Source organism: Cupressus sempervirens, chromosome 11 (assembly GCF_028749045.1).
Source record: "Cupressus sempervirens isolate cs-2001-9-10 chromosome 11, ASM2874904v1, whole genome shotgun sequence".
Lineage (NCBI taxonomy): Eukaryota > Viridiplantae > Streptophyta > Pinopsida > Cupressales > Cupressaceae > Cupressus > Cupressus sempervirens.
Genome location: NC_143128.1, coordinates 363,625,923 through 363,651,657, shown reverse-complemented (window position 1 = coordinate 363,651,657; position 25,735 = coordinate 363,625,923). Strand labels below are relative to the sequence as shown.

General features: G+C 33.7%; 1 pseudogene; it reads left to right on the top strand.

Annotated features, from left to right (window-relative positions):
* Positions 1-345: 345 nt before the first annotated feature.
* LOC149529581 (uncharacterized) lies at positions 346-22,386 on the top strand (annotated as a pseudogene).
* The last annotated feature ends 3,349 nt before the right edge of the window (positions 22,387-25,735 follow it).

Genomic DNA, 25,735 nt, shown 5'->3' with positions numbered 1-25,735 from the left:
AACAATTCTAAAAAAGAATTGAAGCTTACAATGCCAAAAAATGCCTAATTCTGAAAGTGATAAATTGGTCCACACAACCCTAGAATCTAACTTCAGATCTGGAAAGTAGACAAAAAAATATGCACTTTCAAAAAAAATGAATCTTGAAAACGTAACCAGATCTGCTTGTACGGAGCTTTTGAAGTTGCAAAATACAAGATTATGCAGGTACAGTCACCATAAAATGCAATTTTTGCAAAATCTATGCACCAAAACTAGAAAAAACCACCACCGCTAGAAAATTTAGGAAATTCTACCCAATTTCAAAAATAATTGCACCTGAATTAGAGTCTGGATGTCTGAGATATGGGCTCGCAAAATCAGGCTGCCAAATTGAAAAGCAATCTGGAGAGGGCTCTGGAGTAAAAATTGCAAGTTTGAATTTGATGGTCAAATGGCCATCACTGTAGTTGTAAAATAGCTAGTTTTGATGGTTAAATGACCATCACTTTTAACCTCGAGAAATGATGATGTCAGCAAAAAAGACGATTCGCCAGATGATGTGTCAGTTGACTAGATTATCTATACTGTATGGATAGTCACATGTCAGGACTGTATGATGATGTGGCAAAAAAAGTCTAGCTGTCCATGTGGATGAGGTGGCAATGTCGGGTAGTGAGGTGTCACTTTGCAGTTGGCAGGTGACATGTACTGTCCACTTGTACTCTTGCGTGGCACTGGAGGCAGCTTAGGTGTCTCACTGCGCTGGCAAAAAAGTGAACTGTCTACTGCATGGGCTAATGGTGAATGGGCATGTGGCCATGGGCAAGAGATTGTGTTGTAGGTCACAGATTTTTAAAAAAGTGCCAAAAAAGGAGGTCATTGTCGTTGCCGAAAAATGTGAAACCCTCACCGGGAAATCAACCACCGTTGCCAAAATCTTTGAATATCCGATGCCGAGAAAGTTTTTGTGGTGTTGGCTAGTGGGAATTAGTCCCACATTAGTTGTGAGAGCACTGAAAGTACTTGTTAAAAGGAAGATGTTGCAGTTGTGAAACAAAGCATGTCCCACAGGAGGAATTTTGAGGCGTCTCTGTACGGTGGACTTAGACTCGCCAGTGTTGAGGGTTTGGTCTACGATGGTGTCTCGATGTGGTTGGGCTAGTTGTCTATTCAAAAAATGATAAAAGTCTACTGTAGATTTCTATGCAGTATGGCCTCTGGACCAATTTGCCCAATATGTACACAAATTTATACAGTCTACCTCTGTTGTATGGCCTGCGAACACAAAATACTCTCCAAATGGCAAATCTGGGGTGTCACTGCCCAGGTCTATAAAAAAATTTCTCTGAATTTCTATGGATTTGTACAGTCTACCTCTATTGTACAACATGTGAACACAAAATACCCTCCAAGTGGCAGATCCAAGGTGTCACTACTCAGGTTTGTAAAAAAATTTCTCCAAATTTTTGCAAATAATGTAACAGAAAATAAATAGCAGAGAAATAATAAAATTGCAGATCTAAAATAAATCAATTAAATCTGCAAAAAATGACCATACCCATACTGCAAATCAGGGCCTCCGGGTTCTGATTTGCAAAAAAAATTTGCTTCACGATCGACTTTGGATCAAGATAGGCGTGTTTATAGTCGATTTTCACCGGGTCAACATTTCAGACGTAATGGCGAGGTTAGATCTAGCTCTAGACACTCCCAATTTTTGCAGTAAGCCAGATTCAAGCTAAGTTGCTGAAGCAAGTGTGGTCTTGAATGGCTAGGTGATGAGAAAGTCTCTATGCTCTGATACCATGTAAGAATTTGCCTAAGGGAAAAATTCATCCAGGAACTAAGAACTCAAACACAAGCACATAGTAGACCAAAGAGAGAGAGAGAGTATTATCAGAACGACAATGTATTCAATATGTCATGATTTAGAGTACACTAGGAGTGCCTGTATATAAAGGCCTCTCAAGAAGCACCTAGAATGTCTTTAGAAACAACTAGAAGAATAAGACAACTAAGCAACTTATCCAACATTCTAGATGAATGGATAAGAATGATAAAGTGTCATATGTGTGTAGAAGATTCCTGTGTTGTAGACAACATGTGCTTAAAAGAGGTGCGGACCCTTATGATGTCATCATGACATCTCACAAGAGTGCACAAACTCCTAAGTGTCTCACAAATAAAATAATGCAAAATTATTAAATAATGCATAAACCTAAGTAAACTTAAGTAAGTGTATTAAGTAAATACTTATTTACACCAACACAAATCCTAGTGTTTTAGGACTATTTTTAGGGTTTTGTACAGAAGCTGCTAGTGCATACATTGGTGAAGTAACCACTTACATTGCTTGCATCATAATTTTCATAACTTTTTTCTTTTTTGCATAAGGTTCACGCATGCTAGTGTTAGTGCCAGTGCTAGTGGGATCAAACACAATTGGATTTGAAGATTTAACAAAATTTTTTTTGGGATGAACTTTAGAAGCAAAAGTATAATGTTTTTTACCCTTTCTTCTAGATGAATTATCTTCAATCACATTGGAGAATCCAATGACTAGTTTACTTCCACTTTTGGGTGGGTTTGGTATTGCAATTGGATTCCAAATCCCTTGACCACTTGCACCAATGGCCCCTATACCTGCATAACCCATTTTTTGTATCATAGTTGTCCCTTTGTTAATGTAGATAGGCATTCTACAATGGTAGAATGGGAGAGTGAGATGGTGTAAGCATGTTAATGTTAACTTTTATTGTTTTAGGTTAAATTTGACAACCATCCACATGTCAAAAGTTTAAATCTTATTATAAATATAGTATAGTTTTAATAACAATTTAATAAATACCACATAAAATATCTATTTAAATTATAATATTTGGAGATATAAATCATCCATTTTTAAGAAAGTAAAATAAAAAAACTTAAGTTAGTAAAAAACTAAATAAATACAGATAAAGGAAATATAAATAATTTTAATTGTGGTGAATTAAATTATAATTATTTTGTAGTGGATATCTATCGACATTTCTTTAGATAGATTTATTGAATATATCTATACTATTTACATGTTTGTTTAATAGAATCACTCATTTGATGATTAACAATATTATTGGTTGACCCAGGATCCTAAGTACCTTGAATGTCTCCACCAGACTCGAGGTCCTTCTATCTTTGACTATCATTATCATTACAAGTGCCAAATTCATATACTATAGTTGGATTCTCTTTATTCCAATAGTTTTTGAAAGTTCATCCTCCTCAATTTCCTAAAAACCTGCTGAGGTCTTTGGTTCATCCAAATTTTTCCTCATTTTCCAAAAATTGGTCATCTTGGTTTGAGACCATAATTCAAATTTGCATGCCTCTTTAATTGCTTTCTGCATAGAACTCTTAGAAGGTTGAGATGCTTTCTTCTAGAAATTTAAGTATGTTAGAGGCTTTGATTTGGGTGACTTTAATATGTGCAATGTCATAATTTGGGATGACAATTCTTGCATTGAAATATTATTCTATGTTGCATGTTTCTCCATCTCTTTCTTAACCTCATCCCACAAATCCATGTTTTTTAACTTTTCTATCAATGACATCTCCTAATGTTGATATTTTCTTGTAGAGTTTCCATTAGAAATAAGTCTTTTTTTTATTATGTTTATTGAATCATAATTCTAGTGACTGACAAAATCAAAGCCAAAAAAATTTACCAATTCATTTGCCACTTTGAAAGCCTTTCTCTCAAATGTGAGGCCTCCAATTGCAAAAGGGAAGGAAGGACATATCATTTTCTTTTACTATCCAGTAATAAGTTCATCCATTCTCTCCATCTATCATACATATTTTAGTGCAAAACCCTTTTTGTAACATGCATTGGAAGTTTGCACGGTTCAACTGCTAAACCATAAAACCTTAACACAATGTAGTCTTCCATGAAAAGCCAGTCAACCAATTGAATTTGACTTCCTAGTTGAATGTAATCTTTACAAGACATAGGCAATCTAGGCATTGAAGTGCCTATGAATTTCTTGTAAATGGGTTACAAAAAGAAGTCTAAAAAATGGTTGTAGTTATTATTGTTAGCAGTCATCCTCATCTTATGTGTCCACTCATATCCAAGACTTAGAGTCTCTGATTTTTTCTTAGTTTTTTCATCAAACTTATAGAGCTCAATTTCAAGTTTTTTGTTCTTAGTCTCAAATAGTAGGTGATGCTTTGCTAAAAGAAGGTAGCACAAGTAACTTGTGAACCTAAATCTCTTCATTTTTCCTGTAGTTGTAGTCTTTTTAATCATTAGTAATTGTTCTTGCATAGATTCAACAATGTGTTGAACATAATTATATCTTACTTCTACCTTCTCAACTGACTAACCCTGAAAATGGATATTATAAATTATTTCAAGAACACTTGCCCCCACTTCCTTGTTACTATCCAATCCCACACAAAATGATAAAAAAGAAATAGTATTTTGAACCCATGGCACAAAAATATCATATTGATAAGGAGGCTTATGGTCTATGTCCAATGTAATAGGAACACTAGTATGATCATTAGATGACTCTGAGTTTAATAAACCCTTAATATATGAATCTTGATAAACTCTATCTAGTTTTCCATAAGCCTATGCTAGTTTATCCAAGTTAATGTTCTCATTAAAGCTTTCTAAATTAAACCCTAGCCCTAGGTCTAACAAAGTGAAAAAATCACTCTCAGTTATGGATAAAATTTTCTCTTGAGTGTTTTGGTTTACAACTATCTTTCTATTTTCATCATAATTCTGAGCGCATGGCATCACAATTTTAGGGTAAAGGAATACTTCTAGTACTATGAGGTTTGCTAATTCACTAACCAAAGTAGCTATTTTATTTTTATTTGCGCCATTACTTTTGTTATATTTGAAATAATTTCTCCCATTTTTTGGATCTTTCCACTTATTAAAAAAAGAATGCCTAGTTCTCATGATTCCCAAATCTCCATGGATAACAAGATAAAAATTATCATGACATTCATTGACGAAACTTGGGGTTTGTAGCACTTGCCTAAAATCTATAATGCATTTCTTTTCCTTTATGCTTGCACTTGTACTAGAGGTTTTTGACTTTATTTTGACCATGCCTACTACTGGTTATTACTGTTTACACAAAATTCTTCTTTAAGCCCTATTTTAAAAACCTGTAATATATAAACTTAAGATAGTAAAAATCAAGATTTCTATTGTTGCAATTGCACTATAAATTTTAAAAAATTAAATTAAATACCTAGAATTGAGATTCAAGATTCAATAATACTAGCAATAGCAGATACTCAGATATTTGGTGTTGTCCTGTGATACTCAAGTTTTAGATTTTCATTCTTCAAAATAGAAAATAGAATTCAGTCAGAGTCTTTGAAAAGTTGAAATTTGAAAACCCTATAGTATTAGATTGTCGAGAACTCTGAACTTAATTTTCTAAAAACATAAAAGGTTAAAAGTTAAAATGTAAATCTTAAGTAATTAATGGTTTAAAGTACTTTACTGATACTATGTACAATGTACATGTAAATAACATCAAGACTCAATAATGTACATAATTATAATAATAAAAAGTAATAATTAATTACATTAATATACAATATACAATGCACATTTGAATTTTAAAATTTTTATATTTTAAATAAATTAAATAATAAAAATAAAACTTAATAATCGATATGATTTTTGGGTAAATTTGTGTAATGTTATCATTGTTGTCAAGAGTCATCTGGAATCATGACACTTGTCACAAACATGTGTCCTTGGCATGTGTCATGATTTTAGATGTTTCTTGACAATAGTGAAAACAAATTCCCAAAATTTGTAATGACACTCAATCAAGCATTGCAATGACTAGACATGTGTCACGATTCCAAATGAATCTAGGCATATGGGAAAACATACCCCAAATCGATATGAAATTCATCTCTGGTCGTCGATATTTCTTTTAATCAACAATCAAGAATCAGATGATGAACATAACTATAAGAAAGTATCTTGGACTACACATGTCCCAATTTTGGGTAGTGGAATGTTCTCATGAACATGTGTCACAATTCCAGATGTTTCTTGACAACAGTGATAACATTCCCAAAAGTTACACAAAATTCATTTGGGGTCCTCGATCTTTCTTTTAATCAACTGTCAAGACTCGGACATAATTATAAGAAAGAATCTTTGAGTACACGTGTCCTTTTTTTTGGGTAGAAATAGAATTTAACATAACTCTTTAAAAATTTGGCCTGAAATAGAGCCGCGATCATTGATCTCTCATTCATTGAACGATTGAGATCAATTCATCAATCGTTAAACCTTTCGCATAACTAATATTAATTATGTAATTTATAATTTATATTATTATTGCACAATTCAAATTAAAACTTAAATCACAAAGTGCGGTAACCAATTGCACACATTTTAACTAAATGATTTAGTTAAAACATACAAATTGTTTGAATTTCTTGACAATTTTTAAAATCCCTATTTTGGATTAGAATAAAATTAAACATGTAAAATTAATGAAGCATGAAATTTTTGAAAATATAAAATTATTATTTGTAAATTGTAATCAATTATCATTCATCGACCAATAATTGACAATTACTTGATAATGATAACTTGATTTAATAAGCGTAGCATTTTTATTTAATTAAAATTAATTTAGCTTATAATTAATATTTGTTAAATTATTTCAACTTGATAATGATAAGTGATAACTTAATTTAAATTTAAATAACTGTGGCATTTTTCATTTAATTCAAAATATGATAAAAAGTTAAAAATATTATGATGATCATAATATTTCAATAAATGTACATTTGAATATATGAAGTAATTAATAAATTAAATAATATTCAATATTTTATATGAACATTTATATATAAATATTCATTTGAAATTTTTATTGTCAAATCAAATTTCAATATTATTCACTGGTCTCCCATTGAGCACTAATAAATTTATCTTATCTTATCTATCTTACCTTATACAATTTAAATTGCATGATCATTGATCAGGATTGAGGAAATGAATCATGATGTTAAATGTATCATAAGTTAAACTTTAAAAAATTATTTTTTAATAATTTAATATTTGAAAATAAATTAATAATAGTTAAAATTATTATAACTATTAACTATTAACTATTAACTTGCAAGTATTGAAATTTAAAGGACACACACACACACACACACACACACACACACACACACACACACACACACACACACACACACACACACACACACACACACACACACACACACACACACACACACACACACATATTAGTATATTAATATTATAATTTTTCATTGGATAATTTTCAATTGAATAATTTTTTAATATAAATCATTAATCAAATATGAAACTATAAAGGGATTATTGAAACCCTTTTTTTGTTTCTAACTTTACAACAATTAATTTTTTATAACAGAGTCATAGACTAACATTTGAACAGTGCATTGATATTCTAAGAAGCCAAAAATAGAATTATAGACTAACAAGAACAACAATTTGAGAAGTGAAAAACTATTATTTTCATTGATTATATTTGAGATTGTAAAATGTACATACTACTGATTCATAGCATTGATATTCAAAATAGCTAATTAAATTAACCTGATTTTACTATTTCATAATTTAAATTAAAGGGAAAGGCACACTACAGAGAAAAACAAATATCTTAAAAACATTTTTTTGCCCAAAGGGAAAAGGTTAAGAAAACAAGAAACAGGGAACCAAGGAACAAGGAGCATCAACAGGCTAAGGGCCTCAAGTCTTCAATCAGAAAGGTCTTCAAGCCCCTCCATGAGGAATCTCGTGGAGATGATAATGTCAATGAACTCATTTAGTCATGTAAAGTTGGGGTCACTGACATAGTCCAATAACAACCACTTCCACAGAAAATCCCTCCTGAGCCGTGCCCACTTTCGATGGTGAGTCAATTTGCATTCATAGGCTTTCTCCCAATACTTCTCTGCTACATAGGAAAAAGGGATGCCAATTCTGAACCTGGTAACTTCTCCACCAATACAAGAATTTTCACTTTGTCTTCTAAAAACATTTTCTTAAAAAATATTTCGCAGAAGCATCAAAATATCTACTTGATTGTCCCCAAGGTCGAGAAGAGACATGAGTGGTGCAGGGCACCAAGGAAAATTGATAGAGAACCTAGTGGTAAATTAGGAACAATATTGAAAAATGATGTAATAATACCCAAGATGTAAGGTCAATTGGACTTTAGGTGCCATTATAAACCTAAGTGCCAAATTGAACCAAGGGGATCAAAAACTGCAAAATAGGTGATTTTTCAAGGTAAAAGGGATTTTCATATTTCTTAGTTGATTCTAAAGTTCCTTAGAATCATTAGGTTAAGTTTCAAGTGTCTAAGAGGTGAAATGTCAAAAATTGCAAAAGTTGTCAAGCATAATTGCAAAACTGCTGACAACTTTGCAATTTTGTTGCAAAAACTTGTAAAAGTTATAACCACCATTTGAAATGTGGTTATAACCATTTGGATGAAGGCATATAAGTATGAGATGACTGTATAGGCCTAAGGGGTGTTGGTTGTATAGATTTGAAGTGTTTTGAAGCAATAAAACTTGATTTTTTTGCTATTTTTCACTGTTGTACAAATGTGTACTGATTAGAAGATGTGAAAAAGTGATATGATTAGATATGTATCTGAATCACTTTTCATTTTCATTTGGTTTTAAGCTTTCATCTATTCATTTGTGCAAGTTATTGCTATTTTACCGGAGGTTGCTTGGATAAGGCAGTAAGTTGACTAGTTTGGATTCATGGCCCTCTAACTTGCAACCCAACAGCAAGATCTCAATGGATTTTTGTGGGAAGCAATTTATGGGTATGTTCTTAAATTTGGAAAAGTTTCAAGGGTAGAAAAGTAGGTCGACTATTTTTTCTCGTAGGCCCTAGGCTAAACATCACCATGTGTTTAGCCCTGTTTTGAAGAGAAAGTGGTCTAAAACTCCCAAACATGTTGGTGTGACCTAGGTGATGGGTAGAAATGATTTTTTTTCATTGTGAAGAAGAGCCCCAAGTGGTTGTGTTGATTCTATGACCCATCTCTTGACCCTTTCTTTGCAAAGCCAGCCTAATTAGGCCTATTAGGACTATAAACCTAGTTGGGGTTTAGGTATGCTGGAGTAGGATCAGCCCATAAGACTTTGGAATCTTCAAGAGCCCAGAAAAGGGTGTCTAGAAATGTTTTTTTTTTGCCACTCTATTTGGAGGGTTTGGGAGTTAACCATGAAAAAACTAGAAACATACTTGCTAGGACTTTTAGGCCTAGATTTGGAAAATTAGTCTATTGGTGATGTTTGAACCTTGAAAGTGGATGAATCCTTGTGGGTTAGGTTTAGGAAGGACAAAACAAGTCTTTTTTTAAACCCTTTAAATATTTTTCTCTAATTTTCCCTATTTGGCCTAGTTCAGGGATAGTGTCCCTAAAGCCTTATTGAGACCCAAGTTTGTTGTGAACCCTAGGGAGAGGGTAAGACCTTGAAGAAGTGGAGTCCACTTGGAAAGATACAAGTCAAAATTGGGAAGAGGCTGATGACTTGGCTTAGCATCTTGTGTGGGTTGGGTGATGCTAGGCACTGAAGAAGGTTTTGGTGATTTGAAGGTGTAAACTTTGCATCAAGTGGTATCAGAGCCACTAAGAACCTATTGAGGCAGAAAAATCTCTAAAAATGAGGATGGGGAGAGGGAGATACCTCTTAGAATCACTAATGTGGTGTTGGTCAAGTTGGTCAAGGAGAAAATGGCAGGAGTGGAGTAGTAAGGGAGGAGAATAGAAGCAAGAAAAGAGAGTTGGAAAAGTTGAAGGGCAAGATGGCTAGAGGAGTCATAGAGGACTTTGAAGGAGAAGAAGAAGGAAATGATGAAAGAGAACCAAGGTAGGAGAGAGATAGGATGCTTGCAAATCAAAGAGCCATGTTGGAGGCCCTAGAAAGGGTAGGAAGGAAGGATCAAAGATCACACCTACCTATGTTCAGTGGTAAATTGAATCTAGAGGAATGCATGGACTAGATTGAAGCACTTGACAATCACTTTGAATGTGATAATGTTCCTAAAAGCCAAAGGGTAAAGGTGGCCAAGTCCAAAATGAAAGGATCTGCCTTTAGTTGGTGGAATTTTCTTCAGAATGAGAGGATAGAGGAAGAGAAGGAGCCCATAGCCACGTGGAAAAGGATGAAATCAAAGGTCAAGAAATAATTCATACTAGAGGACTATGAGGTCCTAATGCACCAAAAGTTGCAAAGTTTAAGGCAAAAGGACTTGGATGTGGTGGCATATACATAGGAGTCTCATTAACTCACTCTAATGGCTCAAGTTCTTGAGAATGACAAACAAAAGTTGGCAAGATACTTGAATGGACTCAAGTATTCCATCAAGGATGAACTAGTTTTGTTCAATCCTAAAAGTTTCCACAAATGTTATCAAATGGCTCTCAAAATTGAGGAGAAACTCAAGAGGAAAAATGATTCCCATGGTAGAGGGAAAGGAGGAAATAATAGAGGTGGAGGAAGATTTGGGGATAGAGGTTCTTCTAATAGATCTCAAGGTGACCCTAATAGCAGTCAAGAAAAATTAGATGGAGAAGAAAATCCTTGAGGGGGATTTAGAGGAAGAAGGACTAATGGAAGAGGTAGATCTGGAGGGAGGACTCTAGGGGTCTTTACTAGCAGATGTTTTACTTGTAATCAGACTGGTCGTAGGTCTTCTAGATGTCTAGAGAAAGTGGGCAGGAATAGTCAAGATGGAGAAAGATGAATTCACTTGATACAAGAGGATGATAAACAAAGTGAACAAGGAACAAGAGGGAATGCTAATCCAAAGAGAGGAGAATCTCTAATGTTCAATAGGACCTCACTGAAAATAGTAAGAAAGTAGGAACCTCCCCAAAGAAAGACTTTATTCAAAACTTTATGCAAGGTAAAAGGTAAAGTTTGCAAGGTAATTGTTTACTATGGTTCAACTGATAACATAGCATCAGTAGAGATGGTAGAAAAGCTTGGATTGAAGAGATTACCTCATCCTAACCCTTATAAAGTTTCATAGTTAAATAAGGAGCAGCAAGTTATAGTTAATGAACAAGTTAATATTGAATTTCAAATTGGGGAGTACAAGGACAAAATTGTTTGTGATGTTGCAGAGATGGATGCTTGTCATTTGTTGTTAGGCAAGCCATGGAAATATGATGTCTATTCCAAGCATGATGGAAGGAGTAATGTCTATATCCTCACCAAAAATGGGAAGGAGTGCACTATGAGACCATTGCCAGAGGATGGAAACGAGACCCAACATGCATCTAGTGTGATGATGGTTGGAGAAGAGTTTTTGAAGACCCTCAAGGTGAAGAATACACCATGCTTTGCCATTGAGGTGAGGCCAAAACTTGAAGACAAAAAGAAGGAAGGTAGATCAGAGGAAAGGAACGTGGAACCCAAGGAAGTAAGGAAGCTATTTGACAAATACAAGGAGGTTATTTCAGACTGTACTACTGATAATTTGCCACCATCTAGAGAGGTAAGTCATTGTATTGACTTTATACTAGGTTCTACATTGGCTAACAAACTTGCCTATAGGTTGATACTAGAGAAAAACAAAGAATTAGCAAAGCAAGTTGAAGAATTGATTGCAAAAGGGTTCATAAGAAGGACCCTCAGCCCTTGTGTAGTCCTTGTTTTGTTGGCAGCTAAGAAGGAGGGTACATGGAGGTTATGTACAGATTCTAGAGCCATAAACAAGACAACCATCAGGTATAGGTTTCCAATGCCTAGGATGGAAGACTTGATGGACCACCTAGGAGGGGCAAAATTCTATTCCAAGATTGATTTGAAAAGTGGATACCATCAAATTAGAATAAGGGAAGGAGATGAATGGAAAACATCCTTTAAAACTAATGAAGGGCTTTATGAATAGATGGTGATGCCTTTTGGCCTTTCAAATGCCCCAAGTACATTCATGAGACTCATGAATGAGGTCCTAAAGCCTTTCATTAACCATTTTGTTGTTGTTTATCTTCATATATATTGATTTTCAGTCATTCTAAGGAGGAGCATCTCACAAATTTGGAAATGGTGTTGAAGAAACTCAAGGAGAAGGTGTTGAGGATCAACTTGGACAAATGTGACTTCATGAAAGAAGAGTTGGTGTTCCTAGGCTTTGTCATCTCAAAAGACAATCTCAAGATGGATCCAAAAAAAGTGGAAGCCATTCTTAACTAGCCTACTCCCAAGAATGCAAGTGACGTAAAGAGTTTTCATGGCTTAGCAAGTTTTTAAAGAAAATTTATTAACAATTTTAGTAATGTGTGTGCTCCTATAATTGATACCATCAAGGGTGGAAGAAAATGCAAGTTTTCATAGACTAGAGAAGAAAATCAATTATTTGAGTTTTTGAGGAAGAAGGTTGTAGAGGCACCTATCGTTGTTTTTCCTGGCTTTAATAAGGTGTTCACCATTGAATGTGATGTAAGAAATAGAGCCATAGGAGGGGTCCTAAGTCAAGAAGGTAAACTAGTGGCCTTCTTTAGTGAAAAGTTGAATGAGGAAAAAAAAAAATATTCAACATATGATTTAGAAATGTATGAATTGGTTCAGTCCTTAAGAAAGTGGAGGCATTATTTGTTGCCTAAAGAGTTTGTACTTTATACTGATAACCATGCATTGAGTTCTCTAAATAGATAGGACAAACTGAACAATAGACATGCCAAGTGGGTGGAGTACATCCAAGCCTACAATTTCATTATCAAACACAAAAAGGGAGTTTCTAACAAAGTAGTAGATGCCCTTAGTAGGAGGAATCTAACCATTCAAGAGACTAGGTTAGAAAGAATTGGAATAAATGCTATTAAGGATATGTATGAAAGAGATGAGGATTTCTGTAAAGCATTTCAAGTATGCAAGGAAATGACAGGTAGTTACCATACTGATTTTGTAGATTTTGTATTGTATGAAGGTTTTCTATTTGAGGTCAGCCAATTGTGCATCCCAAAGGGGTCCATAAGAGAGAACATAATAAAGGAGAAGCACAATGGGGGGCTTGGAGGACATTTTTGTCTAGACAAGACCTTGGAGCTAGTAAAGAGGTTTTATTACTGGCCAAGAATGCAGTCAAATGTTAGAAAGTTTGTGGAGAGGTGCATAGTATGCCATAAAGAAAAGGGAACAATATCTAATGTAGGTTTATATACACCACTACCCATTCCAAACAAGCCATGGGATTCCATCAGCATGGATTTTGTTTTTGGACTGCTTAAGACTAGAGTGGGGTATGATTGTATTTTTGTTGTAGTGGATAGGTTCTCTAAAATGGCACATTTCCTTCCTTGCAAAACAAGCAATGATGCTTCACATATTGTAGGATATTTTTCAAGGAAGTAGTAAGGTTACATGGTTTTCCATTATCCATAGTGTCTGATAGAGATCCTAAGTTCTTAGGACATTTTTGGAGAACCTTATGGAGGAAGTTAGGAACACATTTGGCTTATTCATTAGCATACCACCCACAGTTAGATGGCCAAATAGAGGTCATAAATAGGTCATTGGGGAACCTATTAAGATGTCTTACCAAAGACTATGGTGTTACTTGGTATGTGGTTTTGGCACAGGAAGAGTTTTCCTATAATGATTTAGTCAATAGGAGCACTGGTTTCAGCCCTTTCCAAATTTTTTATGGAACTCATCCTAGTGGTGTATTGGAGTTGAGAGATGTTAGTCAAGTTGTAAGGAGAAGTGCACAAGTAGAGGATTTTGCTACAGTCATGAGGGAGTTGCATCAAGAAGTCAAAACTAATTTGGAAAAGACTAGTGAAAGATACAAAGAAAGGATAGATAAAATAAGAAGGACCTGCAGTTCAAAGAGGGATGTATGGTCATGGTCCATCTTAAGGATGAAAGTTTTCCTAAAGGAAGATATACCAAGCTCATGATGAGGAAGATGGGACCCTTCAAAATTTTGCAAAAATATTGCACAAATGCATATAAATTAGAACTCCCTACTGACATTGGTTTGTTTAATATTTTTAATGTTTGTGATTTGTATCCCTATAAGGGAAATGTTGACTGTGATATAGGTGAAGTGGATGAAGTGGATGAAGTGGAGGTACCTGCAGGACTACCCAAGTAGCCACCACAAGAAGTTGAAAGCCTCTTAGACACCAAAGTGTTGAAGGAGACCAGGAGGAAGACATATTACAAGTACCTTGTCAATTGAAGAGTAAGCATGTGGAGGATTCCTCTTGGTTGACTAAAACTGATTTGATCAAGATGGGACTCAAAGTGCAAGATTTTCCAACTCAAGAGACTTGAGTATTCTTCGCCTGAGGAGTATGGTACAGGGCACCAAGGAAAATTTATAGATAACCTAGTGGTAAATTAGGAACAATATTGAAAAATTATGTAATAAGAACCAAGATGTAAGGTCAATTGAACTTTAGGTGCCATTATAAACCTACGTGCCAAATTGAACCACGGGGGTCAAAAAGTGAAAAATAGGCAATTTTTCAAGGTAAAATAGATTTTAATGTTTCTTAGTTGATTCTAAAGGTCCTTAGAATCATTAGGCTAAGTTTCAAGTGTCTAAGAGGTCAAATGTCAAAATTTGCAAAAAAATGCAAAAGTTGTCAAGCAAAATTGCAAAAATGCTAACAACTTTGCAATTTTGTTGCAAAAACTTGTAAATTTTATAATTACCATTTGAAATGTGGTTATAACTATTTTTATGAAGACATATAATTATGATATTATTGTATAGGCCTAAAGGGGTGTTGGTAGTACGAATTTGAAGTGTTTTAAAGTAATAAAACTTGATTTTTCTACCATTTTTGATTTGTTTTCTGTTGTATGGAAATGTACTAATTATAACATGTGGAAAAGTGATATGGTTGGATAGGTATTTGAATCACCTTTAATTTTCATTTTGTTTGAAGCTTTCATCTATTCATTTGTGCAAGTTATTGCTATTTCACTAGAGGCTGCTTGGATAAGGCTGTAAGTTGACTAGTTTGCATTCATGGCCCTCTAATTTGCAACCCAATGGTGGGATCTCAATGATTTTCGGTGGGAAGAAAGTTAGGGATATGTTCTTACATTTGGAAGAGTTTCAAGGGCAAAAAATTAGGTCCACTATTTTTTCTTGCATGCCCTAGGCTGAACATTATCATGTGTTCAACCCTGTTTTGAAGAGAAAGTGGTCTAAAACTCCCAAACTTGTTGTTGTGACCCAAGTGATGGGTGGAATGAATTTTTGAAATGAAGAAGATTCTGAAGTGGCTGTTTTGATTCTATGACCCCATCTCTTGACCCTTGCTTTGGAAAGCCAACCTAATTAGTCCTATTAGGACTGTGAACCTAGTTGGGGTTTGGGTATGCTAGAGTAGGATCAGCCCATAATACTTTGGGATCTTCAAGAGCCCAGAAAAAGGTGTCCAAATATGTACTTTTTTTTCCACTTTGTTTGGAGGGTTTGGGAGTTAACCATGAAAAAACTAGAAACAGACCTACTAGGACTTTTAAGCCTAGATTAATGAAATTGGTCTATTAGTGGTGTTTGAATGTTGAAAGTGGATGAATCCTGGTGGGTTAGGTCAAGGAAGGAAAAAAAAAGTCTTTGTTTGAACCCTTAAAAGCATTTTCTCTAATTTTCCCTATTTGGCCTAGTTGAGGGATAGTGTCCCTAAAGCCTTATTGAGACCCAAGTTTTTTGTGAACCCTAGGGAGAGGATAAGACCTTGAAGAAGTGGAGTCCACTTGGAAAGATAGAGGTCAGCATTGGGAAGAGGTTGGTGACTTGGATTGACATCTTGTGTGGGTTGGGTGCTACTAGGCATTGAAGAAGGTTTTGGTGATTTGAGCTTGTAGACTCTGCATTAGTGAGGAAGCGAGAGGTAATTTATGTTGACAAGTGATACCTCTTCTCATTTCTTAAGAATTCATGGCCTAACACCACGAAAAAAGTAGAGTGGATAAAAGGACCTGTGACATCTTCCTCGCAAACCATGGCTAGGACATCCTCAAGTATCATGCCAAAAAAGGGCTTTTGCAGACCCATTGTGGTGCATTTCAACCAAATTGGTGCATCCATGATGATTACAATTTACAACCCTAAGATTCTAAGAAACTCTGCAAACTAAGAAACTCTGCAAACTGAATTGAGATTTGAAAATTTGAGAAATGGTAATGAAAGGAGAATTGAAGAGACTCTTTAATGGAAGTTGCATTAAATTGTTCAGCATTTTTAATATTTCAATCCTTTTTTCATATTCCTGATAATTTTGAAGTGTGGGAAATGTAGTCGCCTTAATGTCAGATAGTCAGAGTGCCTGCTAAGGTGACTATAAATACAATGTAATAATTGTAACTATCAATACCAAATTTATGATTTTAATCTTGATGTGATGTTCAGTACATTCCAATTAATGGTTTTTGTGCAAAACATGTCATGTGTCTCCATTATAGAGATTTTCATGCCGCTTCAGGTCTTTTGAAGCAACTGACCTTGAAATACATCTTCTGTCATTTATCTCTAATTAATTAATGGTTGATAAAGCTAAAATATTAATGATACCAAAGTGATGGTAGCCAAGTTGGTAATTACTAATGGTGACCATTGACACTGACATTATTAATAATAGACAATACACTAGTCAGTAGTCAGTATAGTTGGTCACTAGCTAATGGTGATACTCATGTTATGAATAATAGAAAGTACACTAGTTAGTATAGTTGGTTATTAATAGTCACTAGCCAATACACTTGCACATTCACTTTTAGATGAAAATTTTTTAGTTTACAACTAAAGATTAGCCAAGACCATTATTATTCATTTTCCTACAAAGTACATCATTCGCCTTTGACATTATAATCTCTTTTTTTCGAAGGAAAAAAATAGCCATCATTTATTTATCTATCAACAAGAAAAATCTTTAGTTCGCCATAGTTAAAATAATTTTTTTTAGGGAAAGAAAAAAATTGCCAACATATGATATTTTATTTCCCTACATGGAACAAAAAAATCACCCTCGACATTAAAATTTTCAAGCCCACAAAATGTTGGATTCACCAGCATTATAGGCATTTTTTTGGGAGGGGTTTCTTAAAGTTATCGTTGTCCCTCATCATGCTTTTTTTTGTCTATATACTAATATAATTGGTAAACTCATCATAACTCTATAGGTATAGTTTGCATTGTCCTGCACACTCACATATGTCATCATCATAGTCTCAAATATATGTACCTAACTTTGCATTTGTCTATGATGTGACTATGAAGCTTTCAAATCAAAACTTTATCTCTTCTACCTGATAAACTACACAACACTTAGAGAAATTTCTAAGCATATCTATCATATCTTCATCTCCATGTTCTACCTACTTCATATGACTAATATGTTTCCATAAATGAAAACATCAAAATTTCTAACTTAGCTAAATTTCCAACATCTCCTAGGAAAAAAAAAAAGAGTATAGATCTATGATTGGTGCATTATAGTATTTGACACATACTATACCTGATATAGCTAATGCAGTTAGAATTGTGGTGAGATTTCAAGTAGATCCTAAAGATAAACATCTTGCAGTAGTATACAAAATTTTTAATACTTAAAAGGAACTTCAAATTATGGGTTATTGTATATTTGATCACTTGATTTCACAATTTGGACTTATAGTGATGTTAATTGGGTAGGAAGTGTGGATGGTAAAAAAAGCACCAGTGGTGAAGCATTCTTCTTGGGAGGAAGATTAGTTTCTTGGCTGAGAACAAAATATGATTGCATTTCATAGACTAAAATAGAGGTATAATATGTAGCAAAACAAATATTTGTAATTAGATAATTTGGATGAAGTCCATTTTGAAGGATATTGGAACTAAGTTTACTAAGCCTGTTATCATATATTGTGATAACACAAGTATAGTTAACATGTTGAAGAATCCATATTTATGTTAATATATACCATCTTAAATTAAAGGTACTCCAATTTAATTAAGGTTTAACACCCATTTAGTGTGATGTCAGGATTCTCTTTGCAACTTTCCAACTTTCTTCCCCTTTTATGTCCTTTCTCCTAGGTAGAATTGGGGTAAAACCTAATAGATCCTCTTTAAAGCTTCTATTTTTGTGGTATTAAGCTCTAGGTATGATCTATCCTCATAGGTCCTCCCTTCTCTTCATATATCCACTTGGAACCTACTCTCTACATTGAAATGACTATATCTTGAACTATGTGCCTAATTTTGGGGATCTAGGACCTATTTTGGGATCACAAAGGGATATAAAGATTTTGAACCTTGGTAATCAAGGATGTAGTGTGCCCCTATTAATGAGGGCCATAGTGTATCGTTGATTGGGCCATATTTTTCAGTCCATTTCTTGGATCTTGTGTTTGATTAGTGCTAGGGTGCAAACTTCTAGATAGGTTAGCCTAAATGGGTAATCTATTGTGATCCCTTTATAAACCCTTCCATTTTCTCTATTTTTCATCCAAAATCTCATCTCTCAAGAACAAGAACTTAAGCTCTCAAGTTATCAAGTGTTTTTCAAGCATTCAAGCCATTCAAGCTATATCTCCAATGAAGATCAAAGATTCGTGCATTCAAGATATTTAAGGATTTTAGGCAAGATCTATCATTCCACCATTCAAGATCTCCCTTCATACATTAAAGATCCTTTTTTGCATCTTTTACATTCATCCTCTTAAAATCTACATTCATCTACATGTATTCCTAAGGTAGATTTCAAACACATTCATTCATGAAGGTTTTGATGTCACTTTGATTCCTTTTTAGGGTTTTGAATTCAAGTCAAAGATATTGCTTCTACATAGATGATTACATTCTAAACTCAAGAGCATATTCACAGGTTTACATTATTTTTATGTTAGATCTATCACTACTACTTGCTAAAATTCTATCTTTATTCAATTCAAGGTTAATTCCTATACTGGGGTTTGACTAAGGTTCCAGATCATGAATAAATGAATGGGTTGCAAATATGGATACCTTTTTTAGCTTTCTTTGTAACTATGAAATTAGAATTAGTGTCTTAGACCTTTCATTAGTGGTACACTGCATCCCTGATGCTTCATTCCTCCCTCAATCATTCAGGTCACCCTTGATAGGTTGCCAAATGATTTTTGGGTTTTTTCTGTAGTCCAATTATGTGAATGGGCCCTTTTGGAGGTCATTTTATTCCCCTTTTCATGTTTGTATCTCACAAGGTATTTCATCTTTATGTCCTTCATTTCTATATACTCTATCATTTCATCATATCTTTATATCTCTTTTCTATATTGCATATCTTCTTTCTTAAACTCTCTTAAGGTGGAGGTGGGAGGGAAATACATATGATTTATTCATCTCTTTTGTATTAGCATTTGCATTGATACTTCTATTTTTATTGATCAAGACCTTAATCCAAGGGGTGGATCTTGGTCTTCCCTCTTTATTAATGTAGTGGTTGGATTGCTTCCATTTTCCTACCCTACAAAAGACAAACTACACTTCAATTAAGTATCACTTTTTGATAGAAAATGTAGCATAGAAAGAGATAAGATTGGAATATGTTAATACAAAGGAGTAGATAGTACACATAGTTACAAAAACTTTGGCTAAGGATATATTTTAGTATTTGAGAGGTATGCTTGGGGTTATGCCCTAACCTTCTTCATAATTGTTGATAAAAAGATTGCATTAGTCTAGTATGAATTAGAGAACTATTCTTTTGTTTGGGCTAGATTCTTGATGCTTCTCTTATGGGAGCTTATCTATGTTTGAGTTGAGTCATTAAGGACTCTTAGTAAAGGTATTTAACAATGTCTTTGAACACTTGTGGACTTTTAAAAATTGTTTTGGAAATGATTGAATTGATATAATGGTAACTTTGTCATTGATGTAAATTAGGAAGAGATATGCATGAAAAACATTCTTTTGGGGGAGATATGGGAGTAATACATGAGAAAGGGAGAGATGTAAATAGAACATGAGAAATTTATTTACTATTTGGGAGAGAGTAGCATTGATGTGTATGTATGGGGTAGATTGACACCTTCTTCATGCACGTTGATCAATGGGGGAGATGTACTGCATGGTTTTAATTAGAACATTAAAAAAATATTCACAACTTGTTTGAGAATGATGTACGTTTACATTCATGGGGGAGTAAAGGAAGATGAGAAAGAAATATATTTTGGTATTCATTGTACTTAGGTGTTTTTCATCTTATTTTTTCATCAATGCTAAAGGGGGAGACTATTGAGAATGAACTCTTGATGTACTTGTATGGTTGAGTTTTTCATATTGTAGGAGAGATGATTGTGTACTTATGTGATGCACTCATGATAATGTTTGTTATTAATATTTGTTAATGTATTAATCATTAGGGTTTTATAATTAGGTTATAAATTTCAGTTTTGGTAGTTATTGTATAGTAGTTGAACTACTATATGACTACTTTATTTATGTAATGAATCTTACTAATAGAACATAGTAAAGTTTTGATTATGTTTTGACAATTTTCCATTAGACCAAATCTTTGGGCCTAATAGTGGTATTAGAGCAGTTCTTTATCATACATTGTGAATGAGAAATGACTAATGTTCTCTTGTGATTAATGACCTAATCAATAAAATGGATGATGTCACTCATAATATCTGGTGACCTATAATGGAAGGAGGATTGAACATCCACAACTTCTTGGATGGATTGTTGCCACTACTACATTCGACCTCATTTCTCTACCAAAATTTTTGACCATCAACTAAAAAAGTTTAGGTTGGTTGGAATGTACAAGGCAAAAATTTCTTTTTTTTTTACATCTAAGCCCTGTATTGGTTGAAATTTTAACCAACACATGTAGGTCAAAATGTGTTTGTCAAAATTTTGACCAACATGGGGCTTACATGTTAAAAAAAAACATTTTCTGTTTGTTGTTTTTCTCATGTGTAGGATCATTTGCATTTTGTTGGAGTTGGAAAACTGATGCACGTTCTATCCAAGAGATGGAGATTTCTCTACACTTAGATGACTGAACTCACTTTCTCTCCACATCTTGTTTTGGGGTCTCATTATTGTTATTTGGACCCACTAATCCTGTTAAGCATTGAGAATATAATTTCCAACATCTTACTTCTGCATTCACACAATCTAGATGCCTTTCACCTCCATGACATTGGGTTCATTTGTAACCAATGATAGCACTTCTCTTGTCATAATGTTTGTAAATGGACAAGGTACGCATCTTGGTGTAATGTCAAACACATCACTATGTTTGATCACAAAAAATTTTCTTTAAAGGAAACTCCACCCCGTCCTCTATTTTCATGTACAAGTCTTGAAACACTTCATCTATGCAACTATGATCTCACTAGTTTCCCAATTAGTTTTGTTGGATTTCCTCACATTATTACTTGTTACCTTAGTCATGCTCTATTGACAAATGAATCTTTAGCGTCCTTGATTTTTCTTTGCCCCCTTCTGCAAAAACTTGAAATAATAGTAGATGTTGTGTTAGGTAATGTCATAATCATTTCAACTGGTATTGAACATTTAGATATATGAAGAGTAGATTCTTTATCTATTGACTTTCCTAAACCCAAAATTTTGAGTGGGTACATGATTGAGGATTTGAGTTTGAATGGCATAAGGTTCTATGAGCTTTCTTATGCCATCTTTCATCTTGAAATGCACTATGGAGGTACTTTGAAGGAATTGAAATTGGATTGCTCACAAGGACAAGGAAGCAATCCAAGAATTGTTTTAGTGAGTAGATTTCTTCATATTGTGGGCAACTTCCAGTACTTGGAGACAATTATCATATACATTTCTGGCATATTTGATAAGCAATTGGATATGGATGTTCCTCTATTTAAACTACTTTATAGGCTTCCAAATCTTCAATCGCTCCCTATAGTTGGTTTCTGTGCACATGTATTTACAAACTTAAAGGTCAGATTTAGTAGTTTAATGTCATGAATTTTGAAATTATTTAAGTAAAATATGAAATGTTTCTTTTCTAAACATGTCATTAGTAGAATTTGCTTCACATGTGAAAGGAACTCTTAGTTATATTAATCATTCATAGCAATACAATACAAGATATGGCAAGAGATCATACCCCTGCGTGCCTCACCACACCACATATCAATCTCAAGAAAATAGGTATTGAAATTCTTAGGTTTGACCATACAGAGGTTGAAGTAATAAGTAGCTTGCTTCAGAGTACACACTCTCTCAAAGTATTGGAAATTCAGCTGCCCATTATATATGAAGAGGGTCAATGTTTGAAACTATTTGATGATATTATGTATCTAAGGAGAGCATCCTTATCAGCAAGTATATTTGTACTGTGTCATAGGTTCCAAGTAATATGAACATTATAGATGTTCCCTCTATAGTACTTTGTTTATGGTAGTGGATTTCATGATGTTTTCTCAACTTTTATTTCAAAATCCTTTCATGAAGGCTAAGTTCTATCTGCTTTTACTCGCATTATAGTCTAGTGATTTGTTTTAAAATATAGAAAGTGGGAAAGGACTAGTCCCTTCTGAAATAAAGGGAGGTTTCAAATAATTGATGCTACTAAATTGTGATGAAACTTTTATTTATATAAATTTTGAAAAATCAATGTTCATTCATTCAAACCACTATTATCAATGTCAAAGACCAATCACAGCATTTAAACCACATCTATAATCACTCTCACAAAACAATGACAACATCCAAACCACTTTTATAGTAAAAAAATAATAGCATGCATGCAGTTGAACCAAAAACACTCTTATCAATTATCATGCACTAGACAATTATAAAATACTAACAGTATAGAGAAATTTTAATGCTCTTGTATTCTTTAGAAGTTTTAAATTTTTAATTAAATTTTTTATTTTTAAGTGTAGTTCATAGAGATTCTAAAATCTTGTAGATTTTAACAGTATAAAAACTTTTTTAGCATTTAACTTTCTAGGTTACTTACAGTGAATCGCTCCTAGATTTCGAAGTCAAATTGAAAGGGTATATTTTAGTAGTGTAGATAACTAATTAGTTCTATATGTTTAGGAAGTAAAAATGAGCAAATAAATTTGAAAAATATGTAAGACAAATTAGTAATTCAATATATGGACTTCCCCATTTAACCATTCAAAATATTTCTCAAAATATTTCTATATATAATTTTAACTATTATTTGATTGCATGGGACAAGCTGAGACATATAAATAGGAATAGTACTCCTCTGCATGATATCCTTGTCTTAATTGGAGTTAGATGCATTTACAACTATTTGTAATAAAAATTGGGGTTTAGATTATGAAAAATGGCATTTAATGAACTCATGCAGCCAAGAATTCAAAGTCTTATGATTGCAGGGATATATCCAACATTTTTTCCTATAAGTCATTTCTTCCACATATTCAAAATAATGTGCTATAGAAAAAATTCTAATATAAGCAATGAAGGATTTTTCTCAAGGTGCTCTGCTCCTTTGTGATTTCAACACAAAATGTATTAAGTAGAACGTAAGAGAACATTGTTCGGCATTGCCCTCCTCATGGTTGGATTAATGCCAATCTAGTCACATGGATGCTCCTCTTTATGAAACTTTCTATAAGTTATGAAATGCATTTATCTTTAGGTCAAGGCGTCTCCAAAATATAATTAATTGCCTCAAGGGAAAACAAGCCCACATGGACAATTGCAACTATTATTAAAGAGGTTAGGTCAATTTTAAATACCTTTGAGAAAGTAATTATTTCTCATGTGTATAGAGAGGCCAATGCCTATGCTGATTACATTGCCAACTTGGGAGTACAAGTTGAAATAATAGCTATATGGATATGGATATAGATTTTTCATTATCAGTTGGGGTTGGCATTGCTATAGGCTGCATATTCATTCTTGCATCCAAATCCTCAGGTTGATATTACTACTAGAAAAAAAAAAATACAGCTTGTCCATTAGAATAGTAGGGCAAGCCCTCTAAAATGAAACCCTGGCATATGGTTGAGTGCTTGTTTTAAAGATAAGTCAATCTGATGCTCTTCGAGTTGACAATTGAATGTTTGGCCAAACCCTTCTCCAAACATGTCTCCTTCATCTTGCGAGAATCACGAATGAAGGAGGCAACCGAGGTTAGGAATTGAGATAGAGGATCTAGGTATGTGGTCATGATTCGATGACAACAAGGCTTCTCCTGAAAGGATCGCTTCACTTTGCATTCTTCAGCCCTTGGTTCTGCACTAACCTTTTCTAAAGTGGTATGATTTAAATTTGAGAACATTGTTGATTTCCATTTTTTGTTGCCACAAATAGGTAATGATAACCATATGCAGGATCTGATAATTTCCTTAAAACATTAAGAGTTCTCAATTTTGTTGTACCCTATGGTAGTTAGCCATGAACTTTTCTTTGCATATATAACTTTGGATCAATGTTCTTGTTCGGGAGAAGTTACTCTCTAATTTGGCTATGTTACAATTATTGTTCTTTTTTGTTATGTTTATAAAAATGTAATCATAGTGCAAACTAGAAAGTTTCTTCTCCATGTTGGGCTATATCAAGTGCAGGTGCCATGTTTTATATGCCTGCACATTTTTTGACTCTTGTTAGATGGTATGAAAGAAGAACCACCACCTGGTCATCTTTAGAGTTGCAATGAAAAATGGTTACAATTTTAAAAAACATCTTTTGATTACAGTCGTTTATTGTAAGTCCTTCAAAATATTAAGGGAGAAAATTAGAGTCTACTAATTTTTTGTTAGTTGCAATTTCTGATGACAACTATCTCCTGTAAATTTGATTCCTATAATCCATTGTTGTTATGGAATAATCAATGAAAAGTTTCCATTCTATTTTTTTCCTACATTATTTTCTTATTGTTTATTAAATTCTCAATATGTTAAGGTTATGATACTTATTATTTAGCTTAATATGTTTGTATTCAGATTAGGATTGAAATGGCATTTTCCATTCTGAACAAAGTCATTTTTTCAATATTAAGCCTAGTGATACATGGCAAGTTAACAACTACACTGTTGATTTTCTTCTGCCAATATGAGGTGTCTAAGAAAAATGATCACTTAATCCTAGTCTATTGAGGGTTTTTATGATAGTCTAGTCTTTAATGAAGGGAATGAGAGATACAAAGGTGGTAGTTTAGCCCATGGAGGGAGGGAATCATAACTTTTCCATCCTGATAGTCTCCAGCTCTCAAGAAATTTATAATTTTATCATTCTTTCATTTTCAAATTAAGAAAGAGAGGAGATGGAATGAATAGATTCTTTCAAGAGATCTACATTATCGCTTTTTGTGTTTGCACAGGAGTTGGTAATTTGAAGGTATTTGGTTACTTGGGTTTCCATTGCCAGGGACTAAGCCATTCCTATTTAGAGGCTTTAGAGTCTCTTTCCCTCTTAGATTTCTTAAATCACACATGGCACACAACTTCCATAGCAAATGTTCTATTAGATATAAACTATTCCTATTATGGAAATAAGTCAAGCGGACCGGTAGATTGCGTGGATCACTTCAAAGTGTGTTGAATTTATCATTTGTAGTTGCTTTTATTTTCCAATTTCAAATGAATTATTACATATGTGCATTCTGGTGGTTGTTTGTTTGTCTAGAGTCTTTTAGATATTTTTTTATTTTTAAATTGAGACTACCCAGTAGATTCATGAATGCACATAAGAGACTTGCATACAAATCTTTGTCTAGTGGGAAGG